General features: G+C 48.0%; 1 long non-coding RNA gene across 1 annotated transcript; it reads left to right on the top strand.

Annotated features, from left to right (window-relative positions):
• Positions 1-414: 414 nt before the first annotated feature.
• LOC144130111 (uncharacterized) lies at positions 415-25,529 on the top strand. The gene is made up of 2 exons (XR_013313971.1): positions 415-599; positions 25,370-25,529. It is a non-coding gene; the product is annotated as an uncharacterized LOC144130111 (long non-coding RNA).
• Positions 25,530-26,506: the final 977 nt, after the last annotated feature.

Raw genomic sequence — 26,506 nt, 5'->3', positions numbered from 1 at the left:
TCTACGGCGCACGCGGACATGTTTCCTTTGGCGCCACGTTGACGAGCGAATTCGAGAGGGCAGCAACACACACAAGGTTAGGCCTCTCCGGGGTTCCTTTCGCCACTGTTCTAGATTTTTTTAGGGCGCGCGCTGGCGAGATTGCTTCCGCGCTGCACCGATCTTCGGTATGTACATGCACCGAATTTTTTTACATTATGTGTTTTTGGTAGGAGGAAATCTCTTTTTGTCTGCGTGTATGTTTTGTAAAAATTCCTGCATGGGTCCGAAAGGACCTCAAGTGTGGTTAAATAAATAAATGAAATCTGCCGCCGAGTATTGGGGAGAGGTCTTTAACGCTGCGAGGTTAGAGGCAGGGCAGAAAGTGATTTGATGACAGGGGGCGCAACCGATCTCGCAGGCTGGGCTGCAGGAACCTCCTTGCGCTGGGCGACGCCGTGCTGCTCGTCTCCTGCATGCGTGAGCATGGTGTGTCCTGCCCTTGGAAGTGGCGCGCTGAGTCGCCTCACCCGCAGTGTTCGCCGCGGGGCGGGCGTTCGGCGTGCTGCTAGCTGCCAGGGCTCTTCACGGGGTGGGCTCCTCCTGCCTCAAGATCGCCGGTAAGTGAAGGCATCTGGGGAAAGAATGCTCGCGCCAGCAGACTCTCTCAGGCACAAGGGATTTGCTTGAGAAGCTATGAAAGTTTTATGGACGTACACTGCCACATTTCCTCAGAGAGTCCGCTGAGATATTTTGGCGATTTTGTTCGACAAAAAATGTTCCATAGACCAGAAATCGTAGAATGAGCACTAATATTGAAAAGGCTCCTACTGAATTTAAGTGCACAATTTACAATATATTCAAAAACCCTGACTCTCTATGCGCGCATAAAAACTGTACAATCTGCTTTCTGATGAAAGCAAGACATGTACCTGTGCCATTAGTCGTGAGGGCACATTTTCTGCACTCCTGAATTTTTTGTCAAGAAATCTTGTGGTGCAGATCATATAGTATTTGCATTCCTCATCGATATATATGCGGAATTAGTATCCCTTTCATTTTTAAAGTTACCTTGAGCAACGTTCGATATAGAGTGACTGGCTAATCGTTATGGTAGTCACAGTACAAAACTTAGGCAAAAACTTTGAAACTTTAAATTATAGACCTGTTTCTCTAATCAGGTCGTGTCGCAAAGTTCCAGAAAATATTATAGCAAATGACGGAAAGTAGCGCTCGATCAGAATGGACAAAATGAAGGGGACACCTCTCTAATCAAGTGCTACTTTTCGTCATGATAAACGAACTCGCCCAAACAGCTACCTTCATGTTACCGCAGTCACATAAACTTTTTGTCGATTGCAACACAGGCTTTGTAAAAAATATCTCTAATATAACTAAACTGGCTTCCAGCGTTCATGTCTGCTTCCGCTATCAATGAAGAGCTACGAATTAATGGCGTTCTTTTTTAGATCTAAGGAATATTGGCCTTGTTCCAGGCGCCTTAATGAGAGCAGGGCTAAAGGAAGTAAAGCTCCCTGACACACTAATTAACTAGATAAACGCGTATCTGCCTATCCACATGCAGTCAGAAGTTTAAAGAATGAAAACACAGAACAAGTAATGTTTGCGGTACTGCAAAGTATTGTTCTGGGCCCGTTACGGTTCCTGATCCATTTGAATGGTATTGCGGAAAACGGGGATGATTGCACAAAAGTGAAACTTTGTATTGCCTCATTTACTCGTTTCTCTACAATATCTCTTGCCAGCTATTCTTTAGTGAAACCTCTGTAAAGTTGCAGACTGAGGAGAGCATAAAGCTATGCAAATTAACATGACTAAAATTGCTTCCATGATTAAAAAAAAAGAAGCCACTGATTTTACTCATAATTACCACTGTCATGTCATTAACAAAATCACCCGAGTAAAATATTTTGGCTTGAGGATAAGCGGCAATATTAAGTGTGGAAATGCCCATTGAGAGCGTATGCGGGAGGATTACCAACTAAGGCTCCTGCACAGAAAACTGGCAAAACTAGCAAAGTCAGGCTCGAGGCCTATCGCATCTTGGTTCGCCCGTCTCTCCAGTACGCGACAGTGACTGTTGCCATCCTGGAGCGGATCGAGTCTCCAACGGGCGTCATCCGGCCCAGCGCGCAGGAGCGGGATTGCCGGGGAGACGATGCTTCTTGGCGGTCGTGGAATCCTTCGAGGAAAACCTCACATCAATGCTGTGAAGGTTTCCATTCCAGCCGAACATCCAACTTTGTTAAACATATTGAAGAAGTGAAAAACACAGTATTGAAACAATTTAATGGGCTCACAGAGGACATCATTGCGGCTGAAAAAAAAAAGTTCCAGGTACAAGCGAAGCTTTTCGCCCCACACCAACATAACACTCCCGCGGTGGTTGAGCTGCTTTTTAAGAAATTCGCGTAGTGGGTAGAGCCAGCTTTCCCGCTACGTAATATTTAAAAACTCTATGCATCCAACTATTTGGCGCCAGGTTTATCTCAACAGATTACAGGCCTTTGCCACCGGTTTCTAACATGCTTCAACTGGAGCGGCTACAAGGACAATGTGATATATCAAAATTAAAATTCCTATATTATATCTAATATCAGTAAACAAATTTACAAATAAATAAATATTTGCTTCCCCCTCCGAAAAGATTGTAACACCACAACAATGGAAAGCATTGCTCTCGTACACTCGAAGGACGAAACTGTTTCCAAATTTGTTTTTCCACATATCAGTACCATCGAGAAAGGTAACTGTCGACCTTCATCTATGGTCGAATGCGCCGATGTCTTCGTGTTTTAGCGCTCAGTGCAGACTCTGCTCCTGTAACCTATCCAGCCTGGACAGCGGCGCAGCGTGCAGTATTGCGAAATAAATAAATAGCTAAGTATAATTCGCACTAAAGTACTATACAAAAATTTTTTCAGGTACTTTTGAGCAGATTCAAGAATCTTCACTTCACATATTGGAGAACCTTTGAGTAAACAACGCCTCAACAGAATATAATCGGAAACTGAAATCCCATTTTTGCAACGGTGTGCTGTCAACGTGCGAGTGCTGCAGCACCGCACGGCGCGATAGCCGATAGTGCGATAGCCGCAGGAGTCACATGCGACTCCTGCGGCTATCGCACTATCGGGGCATAAGAGGCAATCAGTGCGCCGATTGCAAGTATCAAAGTCAGCGAGCACCTGCGGGCACGTAACGGCGCTCGTCAGTTGCAACATATCCTTGGCGAGCGCTGCGAACACCGCCAGGGACACTGGGGAGAGGAAACTGACCAGTCTCGAAAGGAAAAAGGCTGAGGCAAAGATTCCTAAATGCACATCCGCAGGGATAGACGAAATTCTAATTAAGCTGAATAATGAACTTGGTCCAAGAAGAAAGGAAAGCTTATTAAAGCATTGGGGATATTGATAACAAATAATCAATTTCCGCAAGCTGGTAACAGCGCAAAATTAATTTGATTAATAAATGGAAAGGAGATAGGATGCAGATAAAATCCTTGAGATCGATTGCGATAATATATTATATGAAGGCTGGCTATGCAGACGATGAAATTTAAAATGCAGTCGTGCGTAGAAATCAATAAGATACTCGGACAACTTCAAAAGGGTTGAGAAGGGGTAGGCGCTTCAATGATAGTTCGTACTTACCCAATGCATAAAAATAGCAAAGGCGGAAAACAGACCTATGTTTTCCTTATAGGACATAAGGAAGGACGTAAGATCTTCATGGACATAAGCAGTGCGTACGAGAACATGAACAGGGAACTCCTGTGGAACATATTAAAATATGAAGGTATCGGTCATAAGGTAATTTATTTCGTACAGGACATACACCGAGATAAAATACCTGAAATTGCAAGGTAAAGGGATAAGAAGTACAACTGTCGGGGTACGCAAAAGATTATGGCAAGGTTGTACTCCGTCACCGCTGCTCTTCATGCTTTATATGACAAATATCGAAAGAAGGCTACAAGAAAGTAGTCTAGGTTATAATCTGTCGCACAGATTAGGCAGAAAGGTCGCTGAGCAACGGGTTGCAGGTTTAATGTATGCGAACGATATTGTACGGTTAGGAGACAGCCAGGAAGATTCTGGTTGATTGATATTCCGGTTAATTGTTATGGCGACGAAGGAGATTCTCTAGGTTTCAGTTTTAGCGCAACTAGGTTAGGTGTGGCAATTTTCAAAGATACAACTGACCAGGAGCTTACAGTGCAAGGCCAAGAAGTACCCAGGGTGGCCGAATACAAATATCTCCGGCTATCGGTAAATGAAGGACAGATATACACAAAACGGAACAGTCTCTTAGGGCAAAAGGGCGAAGAGATGCCGGTTTAATGAAACATAGGGCGTTATCGGGGTACAATAAATATTCATCTTTAGGCAGCGCGAAACACAGGAAAAGAGGAAGAAACACGAGACGACACGAGCGCTATTGTCGTCTAGCGCTCGTGTTGTCTCGTGTTTCTTCCTCTTGTCCTGTGTTTCGCGCTGCTTAAAGATGTATACATTCCAACTCGCCCAGTTTTCTGTTCTCGTTAACCACATTTCTTGTACAATGGGTTCTTTTCCTTCTGTAACCTATTTATTTATTTATATGAAATACCTTACAAGCCCGTAGGGCATTGTGTAAGGGGGGCGGCAGAACTTCAACAACAAATTTAAAAGGGGACAGACAAAGACAAGGGAAGAAGGGACTATACATGATCAGTAAAAAATTGGATACACTTCAGTATAATACAGAACAGTTGACATAGGGGTAAGTAAGTGTGAAGTTGACATAGGAACACCGAAATAAATCCAAAAAAGGGACCCAGGGTACATCACACAAAAAATAAAATTAAAAAGTACATGGCGCGTTTACTAGTGTCAATAAAAATTGGAAACAGAAATACAAACAAAAGTAGAGAAAAAAATAAACGAAATGTGTAACAGAAAGCGTAAAAGAGATTGCATCAACATGTTAAGATGGCTGCAGTGAAATGTGCAATGAGTTGGTGATGGAAGGTATCAGGATTAGAGCGAGGCGATGTTGTCTGGGAGGTTATTCCATAATCTGATGGCTCGCGGAAGTGCTGATGAATTGAAAGCTAATGTGTCACCATAGATGCGTGTAAAACTGAGACGATTGTGCAATATTTTGGATGTGCGGGATGGGACATCTAGGGGAAATGAGCATGATCTATTGGAGTGCACGTACTTGTGAAATAATGTTAGCAAAGCGATGTCACGCCGTATGCCTAAAGATTGCAAAGAATGGTCGGTTTAATCTGAGTGAGACTTGAATGGTAGTTATAGTGTTTAGAGATGAATTGGGCTGCCCTATTTTGAATGGTTTCTAATGTGGTGACCATGTTGTTGTAATAAGGAGACCAAATGGAGGAAGCGAACTCAAGTTGTGGTCGAAAAAATGTTAGGTATGCTAGTTTCCGAATATTAGCAGGAGAATTTCGTAAGTTACGGCGTATGTAACCTAATGACTTTGAGGCCACAGCGCATATGGATGTGATATGAAAAGACCATGAAAGATCGGACGAAAGGTTAACACCAAGGTATTTGTAATGGGATACATGGGAGATTAAGTCATCTTGAATATGGTATGTGTAGTTAGAGTTGTTATGTTTCCGGCTGAATGAGATGATCTTACATTTTGATACGTTAAGGGTCATTAACCATTTAGTGCACCACTCATTAATAAGAAGAAGATCTGATTGGAGTAGCAGATGGTCGTTAGCAGATTTAATAGGGCGGTAGATAATACAATCATCCGCGAATATTCGCATAGAGGAAGTTACGTTATTAGGTAAGTCGTTTATATATATAAGAAATAATAAAGGGCCGAGTACACTGCCATGCGGCACACCGGAGGTAACTGGGGAAAGGATAGAGGACAAATTATTTACAAATACGAACTGTTGGCGATCTGTGAGGAAGTTACGAAGCCATGATAAAGTTAACGTGTCAAGACGGAGTGATGATAATTTTGTAATCATGCGGCAGAGAGCTACGCGGTCGAAGGCTTTGGCAAAATCAAGAAATATACAATCAGTTTGCAGGTTATCGTTCATATTAAAATGCAGGTCAGTGGTTAGTTCGAATAACTGTGTTTCACAGGAATGATCCTTTCTAAACCCATGTTGATTACGGTAAAAAAAGTTATTGTGCTCAATTTGACACAAAACATGAGATGCAATTATATGTTCTATAATTTTGCAGCAGATGCACGTGAGATATTGGGCGATAGTTTTCGACTGAGGTTTTCTTGCCAGTTCTAAACATAGGTATGCCTTTAGCTATTTTCCAGTCACAGGGCAGAATTTCTGTAGTTAGTGATTGCTGAAAAATATGGAATAAGAATTTACTACTTACTGAAATGGTATTTTTTAATATTTTAGAATTAATGCCATCAACCCCAGCTAAAGTAGATACCTTAAGATTATTTATGAGACACATAATACCTTCCTCAGTTATTTCAATGGCTTTCATGTAGCGATAATCGAGATCGGGAACTTCGGGTAAATTAGAATGGTCCTCAGAAGTGAACACAGATGAGAAGAAGGTGTTAAATATTGCGGGGCACTCATTGTTTGGAATGGGGCTGTTGTTAGTTTGTAAGGAAAGGGAACTAGTGTCGCGACTAGGGCATATCTGCTTTCAAAACTTTTTAAGATTAGTTTTCATAAGTGATGGAAGATCGTGTGTGAAATATTTATCCTTTGCTAATGATAAGGCAGAGCAGTAATGTTTTAGGCAGGCACTGTAACTGTCCCAAGCAGAATGGGTACCCACACGCTTAGCAGTCCGGTATAGCCTCTTTTTCCTGTTCCTTAGTTGCTTAAGTTTCCTTGTAAACGAAGGGTTAGTTTTATCTTTGGTAATTGTGATCAGAGTAACATACTGGGTTACCAAGGACGAAACGCTGTCTTGAAAGAGAATCCAGTTTTCTTCAATGCTCCTGCTGTTAAATGAGGGTAGAAATTCATGGTAAAAGAAGGTTTGCAGTTCAGTGTTGATAGCTGTGAAGTTAGCTTTACTGTAGTCGTAAATTTTTTTAGTCACATAGCCCATAAACAGAACCGGAATGTCTACACTTAGTTGAAGTAAATGATGATCACTAAATCCTTCCAAATGTCTGACTTCTCGTATCTTATCGGGTGCTGTTGTAAGTACTAGATCTAAAATGTTGTTTTCGCGGGTAGGTTCCTTAACGATTTGAAAGAGGTTGTAATCGAGTGTCAGGTTACAAAATTTTGTTGAAATATGACAAGATGGTGATAGTTGAGCCCAGTTGATTAAGGGGTAATTAAAATCTCCTATGAGATAGATGCTATCAGCAGGACATAGTTCGGTTGCCTTAGTAATACTGATGCGCAGCTCATTAACGAAAGACTGACTAGAATCAGGTGGACGGTAACGAGCGCCTATCAATAACTTAATGGAAGACATTAGACAGGCTGCCCAGACAATTTCAAGATTTGACTCTGTGTTGATTGCATATGATGATATTGCCTTCTTTATTCCCAGAAGAACGCCACCGCCTCTTTTATCAATACGATCACGCCTGTATATGTTGTATGAATATGCACCAGGAAGAATTTCATCGTCGGTAATGTTAGGATTCAACCATGTTTCAGTAAGAATGACGATGTGAAAATCTCTATCGTGCAGAAACGAAGAGAGGAGATCGCGTTTTGGCACGAGGCTACGGATGTTGGCGTATGACAATGATAGTGGATAATACTTCGTGCTTGCACTCGACTCGCGGGAATCCTTTGCACGTTTACTATGGTCTAGCTATCTGCTTATCGGTACAACACTGTCTGTAATGGTGTCATAAACATAGGTCTTTGCTGCCATGTGCAATTTATCAAAAGACAACCTGAAAGGCTTCTTTTGTGCTTTGGCAAATGTGTACAATTTCTTTCTAATATTTCGTGTTGCTGGCGAGAAATCTTCTCCGATGGAAAATGAAGTTTCTTTCAGTTTACATGCACATGACAGAATCTGCGCTTGGTCCTTGAAAGACAGCAATTTTGCTATAATTGGCCTACGCTTATCGGCGCCATATTTCCCTACTATGTGTACATGTTCGAACTGTGTACTTGTTGCACTTATGTCGAGCCTTTCTGAACGAAACTGGATGATTTTCTGCTCCGACACAACCCAGTCTTCGTCAGAATCGTCTTCCACTCCAAAGGAAAGAAGGTTGCACCGACGCAACCGATTTTCGTTATCATCGCACCTAGATGCATTAAGGAGAGCTGGTCCGAGACAGAACTAAGAGCGTGTTCGGATGTGCCGGCTTCTTCTGAACGTTTCTTGGCGACCGATGTTTCTAGTGTGACTATCCTTTGATTTAAAAGTTCTACTTCTTTCTGCGAGGCCGCTTCCTGGTCTTTTGCTATTTTACCTTCGCCTTCATTAGTCTCGCGCGCCTCCAGTTCAGCCACCCTTTCGGTCAAGTGCTTCAATGCGTTCGCAGCGGCAGCCTCCCTCTCCTTGGAACAGTTGAGCTCCTTTAACAAAGTAGCTTGGCCTTCTTCCAGCTTACGGGCTGTTTCTAGTAATGACGCACACGTTTCGTCCAGTTTCTTTAGTCCTTCTAAGGCAAGGGAAAACTCCTCAGCTTCAGCGTTCGACATGGGACCGGGATTAGATTCAATATCACCCGAAAGCATCAAAAGTACTCCAGACAGTAATTTCCGCATCCACTTCAACAGACCGAGTAACCCAGTGGTGGTGACCGCTATCATAGCAATATGTGTGTGCAGAGCAAGAGCGGCATCTTGGCATGCGAGAAACCAGCAGTGCCCTTCCGACGCCCAAGTTTGGTGCGGTTGGCTGCAGCCCTCCCCTGGGCACACGAGACGGTTGTGCCGTATCCTTTTCTCTGAGTGGTGAAGACAGGCACGTTTCTACAGGTTTTGCCTTCGCGTCCACTGCGGGCATGCAAGGAATGAGCAACACAAACTCCGGCTTTACGCGGATTGGTCCAAGACTGCATGCGGACCGCGTAACCGAGTTTTTATGGAATACCATGCGGCCTACGTGTCCCACTAGGAAGAAAGCTTCAGCAATGAGAGGAACGGTTTGTCTTTTTGGCAATGGGGAGATTGGAGATCGTCACCGACGCACTCTAGAGCTTGGTCCCAAGTTCTGCTTTGAGCCAACCTTAAGACATCTCGAGAAGGTAGCGCTCGCGCGGACGGTGTCTCAGGGCGTACCCGAAGGAGACAAACAGAGGTGTGTCAGTGAGTGCTCAGAAGTCGGCTGCAACTACAAGGGCAAAAAGACGTCAAGACGTATGAAGGGATTGATCAACTACTTGGCGGCTGAAGGCTTGAGGCCTCTCCTTTCGGACAAAGAGGGATTCTTTGTTCTCGCACCAGAAGGTGTGTTCACCAAGAAGGCAGAGGAAGCTGTGAAAAAGAATTTCATACAAGTGGAGTTGAGGCCTGCTGCCGTCAAGAAGCAAGCCTTGAGTATGTTACAAGGAATGAGCCTGGATGGACTATATGCCACCGTCAACAACACAAAAGGTACGGTGTTGGACCTCTTTTTTACGGCCAAGACCCACAAACCCGATGTCCCTTTCCGGGCAGTGGTATCGGAACGTGACACTTGGCTGCATGCTGTTTCAGGCTATTTGCAGCGGCATTTAGGCTCCCTTAAGCTGTCCGATCCTTTTCTGGTGAAAAACACTACTGAGGTAGTTGATTTCCTGTCGATGATGGAGGACAAGAAACATTATGCCTTTAGCATGGATGTGGAGGATCTATTTTACTCCCTACCCCACGCTGAGCTGTTGAAGAACGTCAAGGACTGCATTGTCAACGATAACGACGAAACGGGCTTCATTGCCAACTGTGGCACTTGTGTGGAAATTATTCTTGAACTTTTGTCCTTTTACTTACGTTCTACCTTTGTTGGATGGGGTCAAAAAGTTTTCGTCTAACGGTCTGGTGTGTGTATTCGGTCTCGAGTCGCCCCGGTGTTGAGTGACATTTTCCTCAGCAGGACGGACATGAGACTTGAAGAAGATCTTAAGGACTTAGCTGTTAAAGTGTTTCGCTATGTAGATGACTTTTTAGTGTTTCTGAACCATGGGTCCCCCTGGAGTGTTACCAATGTCATTAAGATTTTCAAAGAGAGGAGTCAGGGTCTAGGTTTCACGTTTGAATTTCCAGACTCGGGTTCTATTCGGTTCGGTTCCTTGACTTAAAAGTCATCAGCCATGAAACAGGAACGTGTTGCGAATATAGCCCTAGAACGGCTAAGCCGCTCCTAACTTCCAATTCAGAGCGCTCAAAATTAGACAAGGCGGGTATAGCGACTACGATCGTGTCTCAAGGCTTCATTGCATAAATCGTGCTCTCACAGGGTTGAGACTAGCTTCCAGGGACAGGTTCAGAGGCTTAGGGGCGCTGGTTTTCCAGATGTGGCTCTGGCTCAAATATTGGAAAGGATATTGGCTAGGGGAGACAATCTCGCAAAAGAAAAAGAAAAAAGACGACGCGTTAACAAGAATAGTCGGGATTCCGTACCTGCATGGATTGTCACACCGGTTGAAGAAGGTAGGGGCAAGATACGGGGTAAAAGTAGTTTTCACAGCTAAGAATAAGCTTAGCAGAGTCTGCAGTGCAGTAAGAAAGAAGCTTGAGGGCCGGGATGACCGAGGGAGGATCAGATGCACAGTTGGACATAAAAAATCGCTTGTAGACTGCGACACTGGAGTGGTTTATTCTATCCCGCTTTCCTGCGGCAAGACGTACATCGGCCAGACAGGCCGCTGTATAAACGAACGGCTGTTTGAATATCGAAGATCAGTAAAAGGGGCAGTTTCGTCGAACCTTGCAGTGCACTGCCGGAAATATAAAGATTGTTTCCCCCATTTGTACAGGACAAATAACTTGTTTAGTCACCCAGACCGGACCTGCAGGGAGTTAATTGAAGCATTTATGATAAGGCAGGAGTCTGAATCTTGTGTCGCTTCGCCTTCTATCAATCTTGTGGAAAAAGAGATTCACGCTCTCGGGGAATGTGTAGTGACCGGGTCATAGCTGGGTGCATGTCATGTGTTAAGATTGCTAGTGTGCTTTGTTAGAATGAGGCGATTAACCTCCTGCTGCAATAGCGCTCGTGTCGTCTCGTGTTTCTTCCTCTTGTCCTGTGTTTCGCGCTGCTTAAAGGTGTATACATTCCAACTCGCCCAGTTTTCTGTTCTCGTTAACCATTAAAAATATGAACTACTGAGAGGTATTTGGAAAGAAATAATAGTGTCGGTGCTTACGTTCGGGAATGGGTTTCTGTGCTTATAAGCAGAAGTTGTCGATTTCATGTCCCCGGTTTCGGCAGTTGAGGTCGATCCGCTTGAAAGATTTTAGTAGCCAGCAGACATCACCGCCTCGCAGCCATGATTCCAGAAAAACCGGATTCTTACTTCCATGTACCGAACTGTTGATGATAGGCGACAGAATCTGTAAAACTAACCCTGCGTGGATAACCGACATGGTCGCTGCAGTGCTGCCGCTCCCAATGCAGACAGGGACAAATTGGGCTGCTTTCATGTCCTCGGTTTCGGCCGTTGAGGTCAATCCGCTAGGAAGGTTCCAGTAGCCAGCAGTGACGACGTAACCGCCTCGTAGCCATGATTACAGAAAAACCGGATGCTTGCTTCTATGTACCGAAGTGTTGATGACCGCCAGCAGAATCTGTAAAACTAACTCAGCGTGGTTAACCGACATGGTAGCTGCAGTGCTGCCGCTCCCAATGCTAACAGAGACTAATTGGGCTGCTTTCATGTCCTCGGTTTCGGCCATTGAGGTCGATCCGCTAGGAAGGTTCCAGTAGCCAGCAGTGACGACGTCACCGCCTGGTAGCCATGATTCCAGGAAAACCGGATGCTTGCTTCTATGTACCGAAGTGTTGATGACAACCGACAGAATCTGTAAAACTAACCCTGCGTGGTTAACCGACATGGTCGTTGCAGTGCTGCCAGGGAATAATTGGGCTGCTTTCATGTCCTCGGTTTGGGCCGATGAGGTCGATCCGCTAGGAAGGTTCCAGTAGCCAGATGTGACGACGTCACCGCCTGGTAGCCATGATTCCAGAAAAAGCGGATGCTTGCTTCTATGTGCCGAAGTGTTGATGACCGCCAGCAGAATCTGTAAAACTAACCCTGCGTGGTTAACCGACATGGTCACTGCAGTGCAGCCGCTCCCAATGCTGACAGGCACTAATTGGGCTGCTTTCATGTGCTCGGTTTCGGCCATTGAGGTCGATCCGCTAGGAAGATTCCAGTAGCCAGCAGTGACGACGTCACCGCCTCGTAGCCATGATTCCAGAAAAACCGCATGCTTGCTTCTATGTACCGAAGTGTTGATGACCGCCGGCAGAATCTGTAAAACTAACCCTGCGTGGTTAACCGCCATGGTCGCTGCAGTGCTGACAGGGAATAATTGGGCTGCTTTCATGTCCTCGGTTTCGGCCGTTGAGGTCGATCCCCTAGGAAGGTTCCAGTAGCCAGTAGTGACGACGTCACCGCCTCGTAGCCATGATTCCAGAAAAACCGGATGCTTGCTTCTATGTACCGAAGTGTTATTGACCGCCAGCAAAATCTGTAAAACTAACCCTGCGTGGTTAACCGACTTGCTCGCTGCAGTGCTGCCCCTCCCAATGCTGCCAGGGACTAATGGGGCTGCTTTCATGTCCTCGGTTTAGGCCGTTGAGGTCGATCCGCTAGGAAGGTTTCCGTAACCAGCAGTGAAGGCGTCACCGCCTCGCAGCCATGATTCCAGAAAAACAGGATTCTTGCTTCTATGTGCCGAAGTGTTTATGACAGGCGACAGAATCTGTAAAACTAACCGTGTGTGGTTAACCGACATGGTCGCCGCAGTGCTGCCGAAAACTTGAATCATGAATGAGTCGCACGGGACATCGCAAGGCTTGCAAATTTCCGTCGGTACGTCTAAAAGGCATCGTGAAACCGGTATGGCTTTCATATTGCGGTGAGGTTGTGCATGCCCACAGCAAGATCGCACACTGAAAAAGGTGGAAACAGAGAGCGTTTTTCAGATGCATGGTTGCTTCATTCCAACGCCCACTGAAGTCCGTTAAAGGGCGGCAGGCGTTTATACACATGTGGGTGACTGTTGTCGATGTTGGTGTGGCTGGCGGATCCACGCGAGTGAAGAAAACTTGAATGATGGATGAGTCGCACGGTGCATGGATTGGCTTGCAAATTTCCGTCGGTGCATCTAAACGGCGTCGAGAAACTGGTATGGATTTCATATTGCGGTGAGGTTGTGCCCGCCCACAGCAAGATCGCAAACTTAAAAAGGTGGAAACAGAGTGCGTTTTTCGCATGCATGGTTGCTTCATTCCAACGCCCACTGAAGTCCGTTCAAGTGTCAGACGTTTATATACCTGCTGGTGACTGTTGTCGATGTCGGTGTGGCTGGCGGATCCACGCGAGCGACGAAATTTTGAATCATGAATAAGTCGCACAGGGCATCGCAAGGCTCGCAAATTTCCGTCGGTGCGTCTCAAAGGCGTCGAGAAACCGGTATGTCTTTCAAATTGCGGTGAGGTTGCGCACGCCCACAGTAAGATCGCAAACTGAAAAAGGTGGAAACAGAGCGCGTTTTTTTGGATGCGTTGTTGCGTCATTTCCACGCCCAGTGAACTCGGTTGAAGGGCGGCAGGCGTTTATACACATGACCGCCGCGATGGCTGAGAGGTTATGGCGCTCGGCTGCCGGCCCGAAAGACGGAGGTCCGATCCCGGCCGCGGCGGTTGAATTTCGATGGAGGCGAAATTCTAGAGGCCCGTGTACTGTGCGATGTCAGTGCACATTAAAGAACCCCAGGTGGTCGAAATTTCTGGAGCCCTTCACTGCGGCGTCTCTCATAGCCAGAGTTGCTTTGGGACGTTAAACCTATATAAACTAAACCAAACGTTTATACACATGCTGGTGGCTGTTGTCGATGTCGGTGTGGCTGGCTGATCCACGCGAGCGACGAAAACTTGAATGATGAATGAGTGGCACGGGGCATCGTAAGGCTTGCACATTTCCGTCGGTGCGTCTAAAAGGCATCGAGAAACCGGTATGGCATTCATATTGCGGTGAGGTTGCGCACGCCCACAGAAAGATCGCAAACTGAAAAAGGTGGAAACAGAGCGCTTGTTTGGATGCATGGTTGCTTCATTCCAATGACCACTGAAGTCCGTTGAAGGGCGGCTTGCGTTTATACAAATGGCCGCCGCGGTGGCTGAGTTGTTATGGCGCTCGGCTGCCGGCGCGAAAGACGCGGGTTCGATTCCGGCCGCGGCGGTCGAATTTTGATGGAGGCGAAATTCTAGAGGCCCGTGTGCTGTGCGATGTAAGAGCACGTTAAAGAACCCCAGGTGGTCGAAATTTCCGGAGCCCTTCACTGCGGCGTCTCTCATGGCCAGAGTTGCTTTGGGAAGATAAAACCCTATAAACTATACTAACCGAAACGTTTATACACATGCTGGTGGCTGTTGTCGATGTCGGTGTGGGTGGCTGGTCCACGCGGGCGACGTAAACTTGAAACATGAATGAGTCGCTCGGGGCATCGTAAGGCTTGCGAATTTCCGTCGGTGCGTCTTAAAGGCGTCGAAAACGGGTATGGCTTTCATATTGCGGTGAGGTTGCGCACGCCCACAGCAAGATCGCAAACTGAAAAATGTTGAAACAGAGCCCGTTTTTCGGATGCATTGTTGCTTCATTTCGGCGCCCACTGAAGTCCGTTGAAGGGCGGCAAGGGTTCATACACAGGCTGGTGACTATTGTCGATGTCGGTGTGGCTGGCTGATCCACGCGAGCGACGAAAACATCAATTATGAATGAGTCGCACGGGGCATGGCAAGGCTTGCGAATTTCCGTCGGTGCGTCTAAAAGGTGTTGAAAACCGGCATGGCTTCCATATTGAGGTTAGGTTGCGCACGCCCACAGCAAGATCGCAAACTGAAAAAGGTGGAAACAGAGCGCGTTTTTTGGGTGCATTGTTCCTTCATTTTCACGCCCACTGAAGTCCTTTGAAGGGCGACAGGCGTTTATGCACAGGCTGGTGACTGTTGTCGATGTCGGTGTGGCTGGCGGATTCACGTGAGCGACGAAAACTTGAATCATGAATGAGTCGCACGGGGCATCGCAAGGCTTGCAAACTTCTGTCGGTGCGTCTAAAAGGCGTCGAGAAACCGGTATGGCTTTCATATTGCGGTGAGTTTGCGCACGTCCACAGCAAGATCGCAAACTGAAAAATGGAAACAGAGCGCGTTTTTTGGATGCATTCTTGCTTCATTTCGACGCCCACTAAAGTCCGTTGAAGGGTGGCAGGCGCTTATACACATGCTGGTGGCTGTTGTCGATGTCGGTGTGGCTGGCTGATCCACGCGAGTGTCGACCTTGGGGTGTGCCCGTGCTTCCTAGCGGGAAGGAGGAGGATTCCGCGGACCCAAGCCTTATCTCCTCCGTCCTGCTATTCAGAATGGCGGTTATATAAGTGTGTGTTCTAGTTCCTACGCCTAAGTCAGATAGGGCGTTTAGTGTGGCTTCGTGCTGGACGTTGCCAAGCACTTTCGTGGGTTCTATGGCTAGTAGTGCTCTCGTGCGCTTGCCGTGTCTGGGGTGTAGAATTTCTTCCGAGATTGAAGCATCACGTCCTGCGTGGAGAGGTTGGTTCTAAATTCCAGCATCGTATGGGGGAAGAGGTCCTGTTCATGCATGTAGGTTTGGATACGGCCGTGAATAACGTGTTCAAAGAGTTTTCCTAGGCATGAGGTGAGCGAGACGGCACGGAGGTTCGCCAACTGAAGTGGTTTTCCTGGCTTTGGAATAAAGGTGACCTTAGTGTGGGTCCATTCCGGGGGGAGGGTGCCTCCCTCCAGTGTTCATTGAACAGTTTGGTTACGGCTTGAATCGAATTTTCGTCCAGGTTCTGCAATGTTCTGTTTGTGATTTTATCTGCGCCCGGCGCCGACGTGGTGCACGGTTTGTGCGCGGCTGATTTGACTTCCCACGTCGATATGCCTTCGTCGAGCTCGTGGTTCGGAGGGCCTAGTATTGGGGGAGTGGGGTCCTAGCTGTGGTTTTGAGATACCTGTCTTTTAAGTTTTGGATCAGGTTGCTGTTGTCCACATCTAATTTGTGGACGATGCGAGTGACGTTACGTTGTTGGAAGTCTTTAGTGTTTTCTGGTTCCAAGAGGCAACGTAGGAGTTTCGACGCGTCTTTCAGTCCCAGATTTCCTGCCATGCGGTTGCAAATCTGGCCCCACTGCTGACGGGTTAAGTGTGCTGAATGTGCTTCGTTTTTTTTTTACTAAGGCCGCTGTCCTTAGTTTAAGAGGTCTGTTGCGTTTGTTTTTCAGCCATATTTTTTGCATACTGGAGTTTGCTTCTCACATGTGGAGAAGTCTGCTGTGCACGATTTCCGTTTGCCGATTGCGCGGGACTTGGGATGTGGCACTTCCGACGTCCTTCGTGAGCGTATTCACGCATTTTGAAAGGTGTTCTATTTCACTAGAGGAGATGTGAGAGATACGGGGTTAACTGCTTCCTTCGGCTGTCCGAGCGAAACTGTCTGATCTCTCAAAACGGCGAGCGCAGGAAAAAACCCTCTTCCCCCAGCTTGTGGTGCGAGGGGGAGAGTAAAGAGCGAGTAGTGGATATTTATTTCTTTTTGAGAAGCATTGTTCCCCAAACGTTTCTCGACCCTTAGTGGGAGCACTACACTTTTGCTTGTGTTTCTATGTCCTGCCTCTAAGGACTGGAAATGTTTGACAAATGTTGCACTGGGACTGGGACATTCCATCCTTTTTGGGTGCACATGGGGAGGTACGTTGCTTGCTGGGGTTATAAGTATTATTTTCTAACCACTAATGCAGCGCTCTGTCTTACTGCACCGATACTCCGCCTGCACTAAACGTATCCTAGCTGCCACCTGCGTAATTTCTGTTGGCAGAACACACGCCTCTCAGCGAATGCTCCATTTGAAGGAAACCCGCGAGACAAGCTTCCCCGCCTTTAGGCAATCACGGCACCACTTCGGTCATCGCTACCCACCGACCAACATAACCTACTTGGCACCCGCGAGGGTACGAGCGCAACGGGCGAGAGCAGCAGCACGCGGAGAGAGAAGACTTAGTGCCCGATCAACGCTTTAGAGTTCTGCCACTAGGGGAGGAGGGGCTTTAAGAGCTACTAGGGTGCCTCGATGGCCGCTCTCCTCCGCTGTCAGGGTGGGGAAACCGTTTGTACTACCCCGCGACGCCGTTTCTCCCTCGCAGCGGCATGTTGGGTCCCACACGTAAGTTGAGTGCAGCGCGCTATTCGTCTGGCACGGTCTCTGCGCGGTCGCGTGGCGACTGTAATAATGCTACTCATCTGGAAATAGTACATACTTGTTTCACTCGTTGCAGCAGTGTTTTTGCAGTTTTGAGCGTATTTTATGCATGATGCACTTGCTCCGACTACACAATAATCAAAAAAGTTATGACGGACTGCTGTGTTTCCCAGTCAACGGCTGCACTTTAAAAGAACAGAAGTTATTTGTGTTCCTTGGTAGTGATAATGTCGACTACATTAGGGACACTGAATTCCATAGAATTATGCTGTTTTTGATGATTTGAACGTAAAGACTGTTCACAAGGCCCCAAGTTTCTTTTGTATACAAGCAGCGCGTAGCATTCATGACCTGCCGAACATAATATTTTTGCGCCGTCAACATCCACTTTTCCAACATTATGTGAAGTGCTTTTGTCTTGTTGCTGCACCGTATGTGAAAAATTCCACGGAATAATGTCAAATTTCTCTTCCAAGTAATCTGTCGCCTCACTGCTCTGAAGTGAAAAGCTAAGGACACGACTGAAACCAAATGGTCATGTCTTCTGAACTGCTTCGCTTAGTGGTTAGTGCCGCAACAAAATTAATTCAGTTGTTTGCGTTTCCTTTTCAATGGTGTTGACTACACGTACACTGATGATGCGATGCGACGATGTCTTCCTAATTCGTAGTGACTAAGTCGCTTTCTTCGAGGACAAATTTAACTTAACAGTTTATTTTTCCTTTCAAAACATAAAGAAAAATCATCAAGAGCCATTGATCCACAAAGAGACCTCACAAAATCTGCCCCTGATAACTACTTGTTTTCAATCCCATTGTCCCTGCCAGGGTAAAATAACAAAGAGGAGCCGGAGCAACACAGGAAAAAATTGAAACTTGGTTTTCGAAGAAAGGAAATAGCCCAGTAATTGTCTCGCATGTCTCGATGGACACCTGAGCCGCGCGGTAAGTGAAGGGAGTAAAACTGTGGGAGTAAAAGAGGAAAGAGAGAAAGAGGAGTAAAACTGTGGGAGTAAAAGAGAAAAGAGAGAAAGAGGTGCCGCGGCGGCTGCGTTTTTATGTAAGAAAAACGGTAAGGCGCCCGTGTGCTGTGCGATGTCAGTGCACGTTAAAGATCCCCATGTGGTCGAAATTATTCCGGAGCCCTCCACTACGGCACCTCTCTCTTCCTTTCTTCTTTCACTCCCGCCTTTATCCCTTCCCTTACGGCGCGGTTCAGGTGTCCAACGATATATGAGACAGATACTGCGCCATTTACTTTCCCCCCAAAACCAATTATTATTATTAGAGAAAGAGGTGCCGCAGTGGAGGACTCCGGAATAATTTCGACCACCTGGGGGTCTTTAACGTGCACTATCATCGCACAGCACACGGGCGCCTGAGCGGTTCGCCTCCATCCAAGCGCAGTCGCCGCGGTCGGGTTCGAACCCGGGAACTCCGGATCAGCAGCTGAGCGCGCTAACCACTCGTGACACCGCGGCGGGTCCCCTTACTTCCTTCTGCGGAACCGTCTGCTCCAGTTGCTAAGAGGCGCTTGCTTGCTGTCTCACTCGATAGTCGTCGGGCAAGGGAATAGATCTCTCATTAAGGAATGAGTCTGGGCTTGTTCTAAAACCACGTTTGAGGTAAAGCACGCTGGAAGACGCGGGCTAGTGAACACGACTGACAAGCTTTCATCCCGGCTGCTGCTGTCATCGAAAAAGGGAAAAAAGTAATCTATAGGATATGGTTGCCCAGAAATACGCGTGACGAATTTTACTGATGTGGCTGCGTGACGGAAATGAAAAGACCTTTTTTTTTTCCCCCCAGTTGCGGTCCCCCAGTTGCGGATTTTTTAAAGCGATACGAAAAGGAAGCAAAATAAACCATTACTGGGGGAAAAAGCCGCCTTTCGTTGGCGCCACGCAGCGGCGGCTTCTTTGCTTACTGACGCACAGAAGATATGTTTGGCGCCACGACATTCGTAGGGAGCTGGCGCAAAGTAGTAGAGAGAGGGGAGGGGTAATAATGCCTTCGTGGCATTAAGATAAAATAAATAATAAAGTGAACAAAATTAACGCTGCGACGAGAGCTTCACATACTCGCTTACCCGCAAGAGCGCCTGAATATTACGGCTGGCTTATTGGGAAACGCTTTTTTTATCGGGTTGTGAAGAAGCCGCTCGGCAAATTTTAATGCAGGTTTTAGCACTCGCATTTCACCTTTCTTGGCCGACGTTCTTAGTTTTCTTGGCCTTGGCCTAGTGCAAGCGCTTGTGGTCTGGTGGACGAAACATGCGACTTCTGACAGCGTGGTGCAGAACGTGCGATGTGTACCGAGGCGGCTGTGATAAAGAGAAGAAAGGCCGCGACGCGTAAAGACAACGAGGCGCCTCTAATCTAAAAAACAAAAGCGGTGGAGAACGCGCAAAACTTGCAAAAGCAAAGTGTTGTGTATCAGACGGACGCCAGGCTGGAACTGAACAAACGTTTATTGAGACAGTGCCTTTTTATAGGCCGATGAACATGTGATCTGCCGACGACTGCTTGCGTGGCTGATAAGCGATACATGAAAATGCAGTTTAAAACATGCGCTATCAGTATACCACACTCCTTTCTCCTAAGATTTGCACAATCCAAAACGGACTAGCTAGCCATTAATGCCATAACGCAGGACAGGCCGTCGAACACGCGTTGATCTTCGCGGCTCGACCGGTACTTGGGTGGCTTGGCCTGGACTCGCCCCAGGGGTTGCTTCTGGGCTAGCAGACAGCGGCTGTGGCTGCCTGGCTGTAGGAGGAAGCCTGACGTGGTAGTCCTCACTTGTGACTGGGTCAACTACGAGCCGCGTCCAGGCGCTCCTCAACTGGTTGCGGTGCCTGTGATGACCCTCGCCGTTGTTTAGCTGTACCACGTACGACACCGGACCTCTGACTGCCACAACACTGGCAGCCTTCCACCTTGGACCTGGGCAAAAGCTTTTAGCGTAGACCGCGTCACCGACACGAAACCTCTTAGTCTCCGGTCGTTGTAACTCAGGCGCGTGTTGCCGGTCCGGATGGAGTCTGTCTAACGCTGACCTCAGTCTTCGTCCGAACATTAACTCTGCTGGCGATTTTCCCGTGACCGAATGTGGCGTCGTGTGTTGCTTAAACAGAAACCGGGAAATCTTGCACTGTGTCGAACCTTCCTGCTGCTTCTTCAATGCTTCTTTAACTTCTCTTACCATCCTCTCCGCCCTACCATTGCTGGCTGGATGATAAGGTGCAGTGAAAATTGCACGCACGCCATTACACTTCAAAAACATTTGCAACTCTGTGCTAGTGAAAGCTGTGCCGTTATCTGAAACGATAACGTCCGGTACACCATGTGTCGCAAACATCTTCCTTAAGCTGTTGACGACAGCCGTAGCTTTCATGGATGGCATGATTTCGACTTCAGCCCAATTGCTGTACGCGTCTACCACGACTAAGAAAACGTCTCCTTTGACTGGGCCAGCGAAATTAATGTGCAGTCGACTCCAAGGCTGATCTGGCTTGATCCAAAAATGCACTGGAGCCTTGGCATCACTTTGCCGGTTATTCTGGCACGGATGACAGTGCCGAACAAACTCCTCAATTTCGTGGTCCATCTTCGGCCACCACATGAGCCCTCTAGCTGATGCTTTCATGGCACTCATCCCTGGATGATTTGCATGCAGGAGTTGCAGCACATTCTATCTTGCTGCGGTTGGAATTATGACGCGATTCCCCCACAGTATGCAATCACGATGCAATGACAACTCCGACCGTCTCACCTCATAAGGCGCAAACTTGCTGTCCACTTGTGTTGACGGCCAGCCACTGAGTAGCCATTCCTTTACCCGGGATAGAACCGAGTCCTTTTGGATCAGCGCAGCAATGTCCGCCGCTTGCAGCGGTGCGCAGTCGACCGCTTCCAACAAGAGCACGTCCCCAGGCGGTCTTGGCTCGTCCTCGTCTCCCGGGGCTGGTAGACGACTGAGTGCATCGGCGTTGGAGTTGTCTTGGCCTCGTCTGTACTCAAGGTGGTAGTTATACGCAGACAACAGTAAAATCCAACGCAGCATTCTGGGCGACACAACTTCGGGCACTCGCTTGTCCGTGTTAAACAGGCCGAGTAACGGCTTGTGGTCTGTTATCACTGTAAATTCTCGCCCAGCTAGGTACTGGTGGAACTTTTTTACGCCAAAGACCACAGCCAAACCCTCTCTATCAATCTGAGCATAGTTGCGTTCACTGACGCCAAGAGTGCGAGAAGCATAAGCTATGGGCTGCTCCTTCCCGTCATCCGCACGATGGGCTAGCACTGCCCCCACCCCCACAGGCGATGCGTCGCAGCACAAAATTAAAGGACGCTTGCAATCGTAGGGCACAAGTACGGCGTCTGAGCTGAGTAAATTTTTCAGTCTCTCAAAAGCCCGCTGATGCTCACCTGTCCACTTCCATTCGTGGTCACGGTCTAGCAGTCGATAAAGCGGTTCGGCCGCTTCCGTCCTGCCCTTGAGGAAACTGCTGTAGAAATTCAGCAATCCCAAAAAGGCTTGCAGCTCCTTTTTGCTTGCGGGCGCAGGCGCTTGCTGGATGGCGTCCGTCTTGCTTCGGCTGGGATGTACTCCTGAGTCATCAATCCTGTGTCCCAAGAATTCGATGCTCGTCTGGTTAAATTCACACTTGTCCTTGTTTACTCGTAGCTGTGCCTTCTGCAGACGCGATAGCACAGTCTCTAATCTCTCGGCGTGCTCTTCGGCGTTACATCCAGAAATTAATATGTCATCCAGATAAGCTTTCACTCCGGGAACGCCCGCTAACAGCGTGTCGATGACTCGTTGAAAAACCCAAGGTGCGACCGAAATGCCAAACGGCAGCCGCTTAACCTTGTACAGTCCCTTTATCGTGTTAACTGTGAGCACCTCAGCCGTCTCGTCGTCTAGCGTAAGCTGCTGATAAGCTTGGGCTAGATCCAACTTGGTAAAAACTTGCTTGAACTTAGAGCTGTGAGCATTTCCGCTGTAGTGGGCAAGGGGTATCCACTGCTCTTAATAGCTTTGTTTACGGTACTGCGATAGTCGCCGCAAAGACGTAAAGTTCCATCTTTTTTTCTTACCACTACCAGTGGTGTTGCCCAGTTGGAGTAGCTGACGGGCTCCCATACACCTTGTTGCACCAAGCGGTCCACTTCGTTGGCCACGTCGTCCTTGAGGGCCAATGGAACTGGTCGACTTTTGAGGAACACCGGTTGGGCGTCATCTTTCAGTTCGATGTGAACTGGCGGTCCGTTGAAGCCAGGAAGGTCTCTGCGAAACACCTCGGGAAATCGCGAAGGCACGTCCTCCACGTTTACTTGCTGTATACCCCGCAAGCCAATACCTAACGGGTTAAACCAGTTTCTCCCAATCAGGCTGTTGCCTTGCTTCTGTACTACGAGCAAAGGTAGCTTTGCCTTCCTGCCTTTGAATTCCACCAAGACACTTGCTTGACCCAGCACGGGTAACGCCTCCTTTGACCAGGTTACGATAGTTGTTCCAGAATCTTGCAGTGGTATTTTACCGTGATTCCTTTCAACAACCCTGAACGTATCTTCACTCACAATTGAGCACGATGCGCCAGAATCAACCTCCATCGGAACTTCTTGCCCTTCAATCGTTACTTGAACCATGAACTTCTGTTCTTGCTCATTCACTTCGCACAGGGAAAACAACGCACTCATTTCGTACACGCCCTTGCTCTTATCTCCTTTCTTCTTTTGCTCATACGCTGTCTTCCGAGCAGTTCTACTGTCGTCTTTCGACCGACAAGCCTTAGCTATATGTCCAACCCTTTTGCAGTTGAAGCATGTCGCCTTTCTAAAACGGCACAAATGTGGAGCGTGCTTACCGTTGCACCGGTAACAGCTGGACCCCTCCGCTGGGGTGTCTTGCTTCGCACGGGTTGCTTGTACCATTTCCTGGCAGTCCGTCTCGTATCGACCGTGTTTGCGTATGTCTCGCTGTTGCTTAGCGGTTGCTTCTGCAGTTGTGGCCAAGTCATACGCAACCTTAAACGTAAGGCTGTGTTCTGCGAGAAGTCGCTGTTGAACCCCTTCGTTCCGGAGTCCGCATACGAAACGATCCCGCATCATGACGTCCAACGGGAGTTGGGCGCTGCCAAAACCGCAGTCTTCGGCTAGCTTCCGAAGCGCCGTGACGTAGTCCGCAACCGATTCCTCGGCAGCCTGGTTTCGCCTGTAGAACAAAAACCTTGCATACAGCTCCGAAGGCTTTGGATGCAGGTGCTTGCGAACGGCAGTCTTGATTTCTTCGTAGGTTGCTGCTGTCGGTCTTTCTGGCTTCACCAAAGTTACGATGAGCCCGTACACTTCTTCGCCGCAGCTGCTCAACAGGACTGCTCTTTTCTGCTCTTCTTTCGTTATCTGGTTCGCTTCGCAGAACATTTCCAGGCGCTCGACGTATTCGTCCCATGACGCGTTCGTGCCGAGACGATACTCGCCGATCCTGCCGACGGCCATCGCCGTCGCTGCCTCGTCGCCAACTGTTGTGTATCAGACGGACGCCAGGCTGGAACTGAACAAACGTTTATTGAGACAGTGCCTTTTTATAGGCCGATGAACATGTGATCTGCCGACGACTGCTTGCGTGGCTGATAAGCGATACATGAAAATGCAGTTTAAAACATGCGCTATCAGTATACCACACAAAGCGATAGAAAACTGGCCACGCCTCTTTGCTTGAAGTGAGCTCATAGTGCGTGTGATGCAGCACTCAGAGACCATGTTATGAAGGAGTGTTGTGTTCTCGGGTGCTCTGTCTACACTATTAAAGTACACGGGCTATTTGGCTTTGCTCGTGACAGCGAGCGCCGAAAAAAATGCCAATCGCAGGTCAAACCAGACTGCCTGATCAACAGTGAACCCCAAAGTATTAGAGGTAAGGCATGCGAAACATTTGTTTTCGAGAACAATTTCCGCTGGGACGGAGCTATAATATTGGACAGCTTATGTTTGCATCCTCATAATTATTTAAATTAAAAGCTATAAAACCCACCTTTTCGCATTGATTTCATGGCTCGAAATAAGGAATCCTGATTGTTGGAAAGTACTTGAAATGTAGAGTACCCGGGTCAATATATTACAGTGGAATATGCTACGCAAGTTAAGAATGCTATTATGAAGGAACAGCGCAAAATGAACGCTACAGGAGAGAACCAACACGCATGAGTGCACCGACTGTTCATTAGGTGCCGACTTTGTCCGCAGATTAGCTGCGAAAGATAGTATACTTTGGAGTAGCTACCTCTGGTTCACTGTTCAAACAATCTCTGCTACCACTCTGTCTCAGTAGAAAACCACATTTCCTGAATTCCACGCGGCAGCTGCAGTTTTCTCTTTGAAACGGCGCGCCGCCGCATTGCGCTCAATGCAGCTGAATGGGAGAGTGGGACCTAACATGACCCCGCCGAGAGCGGTGTCTTCACCCTGAAAGCGGCACTGGCATCGAGGCACCCTAAGAGCTGCGGATGTGTCCGTCTACGCGTAGCCGGCTTGGCGGTATGATCACGTTGGTGAGGTACGTCGTATAGGCACGGGTTCTCGTGGTACGCGCTAATAGCTCCGCAGCCCTTACCGATACGAAGATGCGAGAAACTCACGCAGCTCCTACAGTGCGAAACCGCCAAATGCGGGTACTGTGAGGTCGAGCGCGTATCGACACTTGGGGCCAAGATGAACGATTCTGCATGCTGAATTTATACCAAGCCGAGCAGCAGTTGGCAAATATTTTCATGGAAGATCACCATTACCTTCGTTTAGAGCGCCTTTTATTAGAGGCAGATAGGAAGGACTTCTTGCCCCGGCAACATGCAGAAAGCCACTGACGACAGAAGGCCAACTATGTCTGCCCGCAAGTGTTCACGCAGGTAAGAGTGTAATTTGGGCATCGTGGAACAGCACATCGCCTCTGGTCGCAGTGCGTTGCCTAAAATCGGGAATGCCTTGTGGGTGCAGGTTTGGCGGCTGTGGCGGCCGCGTACCGGGGCGCCCAGCGGAGCAGCAGCCTGGGCCGGGCCATGGCGGCGGCCGCCCTAGGAGTGGTCGGTGAGCAGAGCACGGAGGTGGCGGGGAGCCCTCCTCACACTTCCCCCCTCCCCGCAGTGGGCTACCCGATGGGCGGCCTGCTCTTCCCGCTCTCTGGCGCGCCGGGGCCCCTGGGCCTGCTGGCGGCACTCTGCGCCGCCGCCACCGGTACGCTTCAGTGGGGAGATGTAGTCGCAGACCCTGTATTCAACGCCTCTGGAGTAGGGAGAGCTGGGCGAGTTGGTTGGGAATTCCTATATTGAAAAATCAGTGCGAAAGGCGAGACAAACACAGCGCTGACTACAAAAGGATTTGCCCAGCTGTCAGCAAGCGAGTGAGCGCCACAGGTAACAACATTAGGAGCAGGTGAAGTTTTTGCCCTCAAGGGGCATTTCTGTCAGGAGTAGTGTGTAGAACTCCTCTGTCCTGTGGTAAGACTTGCATAGGACAGATGGGGCACTGTGTAAGTCATCATCATCATCATCAGCCTGACTACACCCACTGCAGGGCAAAGGCCTGTCCCAGGTCTCTCCATTAACCCTGTCCTTTGCTAGCTGCGCCCACCCTATGTCTGCAAACTTCCTAATCTCATCCGCCCACCCAACCTTCTGCCGCCCCCTGCTACGCTTGCCTTCTCTTGGAATCCACTCAGTTACCCTTAATGACCAGGTGTGTAAAAACACGCCCTAAAGAACATCTGGAATCCCTTGCATAACCGCCTAGCTCAAATCTATCTCTGCATTGCCGAGACTCCAGCGGCTGCCAACCAGATTTGAAGGGCACGCAGATACTGTATTCTAACCGATTCCAAGTGTCGAGCCAAGCGTTGGAAACATGGTTCATTCTAGATTAATGGGAAATTTGTGCAGCGAAACCTTCAGTGAGCCTGCAGAAAAATGAGGTTGCGTTTCTGCAATATGAGCTCGTAAGGCATTATTGATTGTTTTTGCATACGTTGTGATGATGTACTTGGAATTGTGTTTTGGCTGGTGTGTGAGGGTCGAGGGCATATGTGTTTCTTAATTTCCATGTGTTAATTAATGTGTTAAAAGACTAGCGCATATAACA

The sequence above is a fragment of the Amblyomma americanum genome, chromosome 1, assembly GCF_052857255.1.
Source record: "Amblyomma americanum isolate KBUSLIRL-KWMA chromosome 1, ASM5285725v1, whole genome shotgun sequence".
NCBI lineage: Eukaryota > Metazoa > Arthropoda > Arachnida > Ixodida > Ixodidae > Amblyomma > Amblyomma americanum.
This window is presented reverse-complemented; position numbering and strand designations above follow the sequence as displayed.